This window comes from Pseudopipra pipra, chromosome 12, assembly GCF_036250125.1.
Source record: "Pseudopipra pipra isolate bDixPip1 chromosome 12, bDixPip1.hap1, whole genome shotgun sequence".
In the NCBI taxonomy this organism is placed as follows: Eukaryota; Metazoa; Chordata; class Aves; order Passeriformes; family Pipridae; genus Pseudopipra; species Pseudopipra pipra.
In genome coordinates, this window is record NC_087560.1 from 20,245,129 (window position 1) to 20,251,204 (window position 6,076).

Here is a 6,076-nt window from a genome sequence, read left to right on the forward strand (position 1 = left end):
CTGCAGAAATAATCATGGAATTAACAGCCATTCCCAAAGGGAAGATCTCGTGTCTTCCAAATTAACATCCTTGGATGGACTTCTTATGAAATCTGGATGAGGAGAAAAGCTGCACTGACCACGGCCTTGCAGCTGCTGTGGGGGTGACCCTGTGCTCCAGGGATGGACCAGGAACGAGCCTTTGTCCACTGCTGAGGTGGAAAAGCCTGGGAATAACTGTAAATTAGTCACAGAATCCCAGAATTGTTTGGGTTGGGAGGGATTTTAAAGATCTGGTTCCAACCTCTCCACCCCCCCCCTCCCCGCCAGGAGCAGGGATGACACCCACTAGAACTTCCATCCCTGCATCCAAATCCCAGCCTGAAGCCTCCAAGGCTCACATGAGCTCCCTGCCCTCCATCCCGAGGTCAGCCCAGCACTTCCCTGTAGGTTTTCCCACGTCTGCTCAGTTTTTCCAACCTCCAGCAGATGCCTCCTCGAGCCTGACCTTCGGAGAGGGTGTCATGCGTTGGATGCTTCTGCCTCTGGAGTTTTGGAAGAATTAAGTTAGAAACAAGGAATGTAAACAGAGGCCAGGAATGAAAACAAAATCCTGAGTTCCCCGAGACAAACGGAGGAAGAGCTGATGGTGATGTGGGAGCTGCTCCCGGCTCTGGAGGGGCTGGAGTGCTCCCAGGGGGCTTCTCCCACCTTTTAGGGAAGGAGGGATGCAGGTTGGGTGCTCAGGAGCACCAAACACTGCTCCAAACCTGGGTCTGGAGGAGGATTTGTCCCCCCTGGTGACAGGGAGCAGCTCCAAGCTGTTGCCTGGAGCACGTGGCTCATCCTCACTCCTGGCCATGCCGGCTCTGCTGAGCTCAGAGCTCTGGAGATTCGGTTGTCCAAAACAAAAGCTGCTGGAAAAACAGCCAAGCAGGCTCTGCAGAGCCCCAGCTCTGCCCCTGGCCAGGCCACAGCCTGTCTGCCCCAGCACGAGCCTGCAGTGACCCAGAGTGTCCCACCTTGGGATGCTCCAGGGTTATTCCTGTGCCCCGGGATTCTCCCAGGGCTTGGGACCAGAGCAAAGTGCCAGCTGGGATTGCTCTGGGTCTGGGGAAGCAGCAGGAGAACAGGAAAGGGAGATAAAAAAAGAAATCACAGAATCCCACATTGGTTTGGGCTGAGAGAGACCTTAAAGATCATCTAATTCCATTCCAGGGACACCTTCCATTCCATGGAGGGGCCTGAATCAGCACCCACAGGGACCAGGAAAATCCCAAATTATGTCCAAGGGTGATGTCCAACATCTGCCTCCCTGCTCTGAGCATCCTCCACCTGCCCTTGCCATCCCAGGCAGGCACAGGGACACTCCCATCCACCCCCTTCTCCAGGAAAACCAAGGCTGGCACAGCCACAACCAACACCCAGCTCCAGACATGACAGCAGGGGATAAAACCTCCACCAACCCCAGAGAAACTCCTCTAGGGAAGAGGAGCTCCAGAGACCCACTGGCTTTGCTTTTTGGTCTTTTTTTTTTTTCTTCCCAAAAAAAAAAGAAGGAAGTAATTTAACCTCTGGAAAGTGGAGATTTGGCACCTCTGCTGTGTTTGGAAGAACTTTGGCCCTCGGCTCCCAGCACTCAATTAGCAGAAGCTGCATTTATTTATTAACCAAGCCAAAGTGCTTCTCTGCTCCCCTTCCCTGCCACCAACCTCGTGAGGGGCTGGCTCTGAGGGGGCTCAGGGCTGAGCTTGGTGGCAAACCCCCCTCAAATTATATTTTTTTACAAAAACACACCCCAAACCCACCAGCTGAGATGTTCCCTGGGGGATGTTTCTGGCTGTGTTGGCACAGCCACGACCCTTCACCCCCAAGCAGGGGATTTTACCCCCCAAAAGCAGCTTTGGGGAGCACATCCAACCCCTCCTCGAGGATCTCCAGAGCCACAGGACCCCAGGGAAAGGCAGGGAATGGCAGAGGAGGAGCAGGAGCTGCAGGGATGGGGTGTCCCTCCCTATTTAAGGCCTCTCCTCCCTTTTTCCCCCAATCCAAGGCTCCCCAGGTGTCCCACAGTGTCCCCACAATCCCCTCCTCCTCCTGATTCCCTATTTACAGCCCTCTCACTGTGGAAGTGTTTCCAACCTGGGAATTTCTTTGTTTACTTAGCCAGTATTAATTTTTTGCCTATTTTTTCAGTCTCCCCCTCTTTATTTCTTACTCTGAATGAACAAACCCCCACCCTGCCTGGATAATGAGTTATTAGGAAGAATCCCTTGGGATCCTCAGCTTGTGCTGGATAACTGTGGGCAGGATTCCTGGTCTGACCTGTGGCATTCCCTGTCTAGACCAGTTCCCAGGTACCACAGTCTGGATCTTGGGATCCAAAAAAAAAAAATAAATAAATCACGTGCTTGGGGTTTTTCCCCTCTAGAAGAAGAGCTGGCTGGATCCCTGGGAATAATCCCTGGATCACTTAACCCCCTCTCAAACCAAGAAAGTGGAAGTAAATTATTCCCCAATAAACCCAGAATCTTTTCCCTGGGGAACTGTAGGGAAAAAAACCCCCAAAAACATTTAATGCAACTTTTCTGAGCTATTGTGAATATTGCTTAATGTCCAGCTCATCCCAGGTCTCTGCTCCCTCCTGGAGCAATTCCTCCTGCCTGGAGGCAATCCCTGTGCAATTGGAATTCTAGTTTGGGATGGAGGAGTGGGATCTTTGCACTTTGTTCTGCTGAGGTGACACAGGAGAGCCAAGCTCTGAACACAGGTGGTAAAACCATTTCACCCTGGGTTTGTCAGAGAAGGTGCCAAACTGGCCCTGGGCAGTTGGCAGCCCCCAAAAATCCCGGGATCAGAGGAGAGCTGGATTAATTCACTGCTCAACCTCCTGCAGGGGAAAATATGCAACGGGAAAAGTGACTCTGGGCATAAAACCTGAAGGAAAAGAAAAAAAAAAAAGCAGATTTTCAGCCTTGCTCTTCCTGCTGGTGTGTGAAAAGGGGGGCAGAGCTGGGAGGGATTGATGGATCCATCCCCAAGGACCTTCTGCTCGGACACACCACGTGTCTGATCCCCAGGGATCACAGAAGGGATAGCACTGGCACCACCCTGTGCTTCCAAGGATCTGCCAGGGTGGGAATTGCGTTGTTGGAGGGGGAAGAAAAAAAAAATCTGGCTGATGGTGCCCTGGACTTTTTGGACATGAGGAGGAATTTCTCCCTGGAAAGGGTGGTCAGGCCTTGGCAGGGGCTGCCCAGGGAGGTTTGGAATCCTCACTCCTGGAGGTGGCACTCAGTGACAAGGTGGGCATCAGGCACAGGGGGGATCCGTGGGCTGGGAGGGCTTTTCCACTCTCAGTGATCCTGGGATTTTTACACCAAGGGGGTTCAAAACCTTCAGGAAAAGGGGATACAAATTCAACCTGAAAATCCTCTTGATGCCAAAGATCACTGTGACAAGTCCCAGCAGCTCCTCCTCCCTGCTCCCCTCCAGCTCCCATCCCTCCCTCCAGACCAGCAGCATCCAAAGGATGAGCCCAGTGCCGGCATCTCATTGGGAATTTTGCTCCTCTGGATGCAGGTTAGGAATTGAACATTTTTGGTCATTTCACTGCAGAAAATAAGCACGTTCCCCACTCCAAAACACACTTGGGTCACTATAACATCCTTTTCATTGCCACAAAACCCTTCTCCAAGCAGCTCAAGTGCCTTTCCAACCCCGAAATCCAGCGGGCAGCAATTCCTGACCCCCGGCTCTGCTCCCACCTGGCTCCAGGAGCACTCAGTGCTGGCACTTTCCAGCAGGCCCTCTCTAAAAAACGGAAGGATGAGCCATTTTTAGGCTCTGGAGATGGATTTAACACATTCCAGGTGTTTGGAGAGGGCTCTGCTCTGCTGGCCATGCTCTGGTAAGGCCATTCCTGGCCGGGTGATCCCATGGAGGGGGAGTGTCCCTGTGCCCTGCCCACACCAGTGCCAGGGGCATTCCCGTGCCAGGGGCATGCCCGTGCCAGGGTGGCAGTCCAGGGAATTCCCTCTGCCGTGGCAGAGTGATGGCTGATCCCTTCGACCCAGGGATTCCTGGAATCCTAGAATTGGATGGGAAGGGACCTTAAAGCTCATCCCATTCCAGCCCCAAACCTCCCACCAGCCCAGGTTGCTCCAAGCCCCGTCCAACCTGGCCTTGGACACTTCCAGGGATGGGGCAGCCACAGCTTCTCTGGGAATTCTATTCCAGGGGCTCCCCACCCTCACAACCAGGAATTCCTTCCCAATATCCCATCTAACCCTGCCCTGCTTCAGCTTAAAACCATTTCCACTCATCCTGTCCCTCCCTGTCCTTGCCAAAACCCTGGAGGTTTGAGCTCAGCGCACACTTGTGTGGCCAATGATGCAGTTTAACAGGGTTAAAAATTCTAAAAACACAAAAATAAAAACACAAAAATAAAAACACAAAAATAAAAACACAAAAATAAAAACACAAAAATAAAAACACAAAAATAAAAACACACACAAAAATAAAAACACACACAAAAATAAAAACACACACAAAAATAAAAACACACACAAAAATAAAAACACACACAAAAATAATAACACACACAAAAATAAAAACACACACAAAAATAAAAACACACACAAAAATAAAAACACACACAAAAATAAAAACACAAAAATAAAAACACAAAATAAAAACACAAAATAAAACCACAAAAAAACCAGAATAAAACCAGAATAAAACCAGAATAAAACCAGAATAAAACCAGAATAAAACCAGAATAAAACCAGAATAAAACCAGAATAAAACCAGAATAATAGAATAGAATAATAGAATAGAATAATAGAATAGAATAATAGAATAAAAATAGAATAAATATATAAAATATAAAAAATAAAAATAAAAATATAAAAATAAAATAAAAAATAAAAAATGTAAAAAATAAATAATAATGTAATAATATAATAAAATAAAAATAGAATAAAAATAGAATAAATATATAAAATAGTAAAAAATTAAAATAAAAACAAAAATAAAAATATAAAAATAAATAATATAATAATAAAATTAAAATGCAATAATATAATAATAATAAAATTAAAATGCAATAATATAATAATATAATAAATATTAAATATAAAAATAAAAATATATAGAAATAAAATATAATAAAATAAAATATATAATAATGCAATAATATAATAAAATAAAATATAATAAAAATGTAATAAATAAGGTAAATAAATATAACAATATTAAAAATATATAATAAAAAATGGACCAGGCTCCCCTGGGAGCAGAAGGGATGGTTTTGGATCTTGGACAGGGCACACTGGCCATGGTCAGTGTGCTGCACCCACTGGGGGTTGGGGACAGCAGAGCAAGGCAGGGAAAAAGCTTCATCCTTAAGGAATAACCTCCTTCCACCTGCCCCTCTTTAGGTTTGGTATTGGAGTCAGCACAAAATCCATGGAGTCACTGAGGGTGGAAAAGGCCCCAGGATGATGGATCCCCCCTGTGCCCCATCCCCACCCTGTCCCCCAGCCCAGAGCACTGAGTGCCACCTCCAGGCCTTCCCTGGACACCTCCAGGGCTGGGCACTCCAAACCTCCCTGGGCAGCCCCTGCCAAAACCCATCTACCCCTTCCATGAAAAAATTCCTCCTCTTGTCCAAAGAAAATTCCCTGTTTCTGCCGAATATGGCAGTTGGGTTTTTAGGTGGAGATCAGCCCAGAGAAGGTGCTTTCTTTGTCAGTGAGACCCGAGCTGGGTGCCAGCACATTCTCACATTTTTGCTTCTTTTCTGGGAAAAAAGGGTCGAAAACATCCCCAAAAATAAAGCCAGTTCTTCCCAGAGAACCTGCTCCTGCTGCTCCCTGTCCCTTGGCTGCCTGTGCTGGCAGCTGTGCTGGGAGCAGCCCCGTCTGCAGGGCAGGAAATGCCATCCCTGCCATCCAACAGAATGGAAAAAAGGGAAGTGTGAAGGGATTTAATGCTGCAGCCCCAGCCTGGCTCCCACCACCCAGACAAATTCCTGCTGGATGCTGATCCACAGGGAAATACTGCAGGCTGAGGAACTTGTGATCCCAACGAGCAG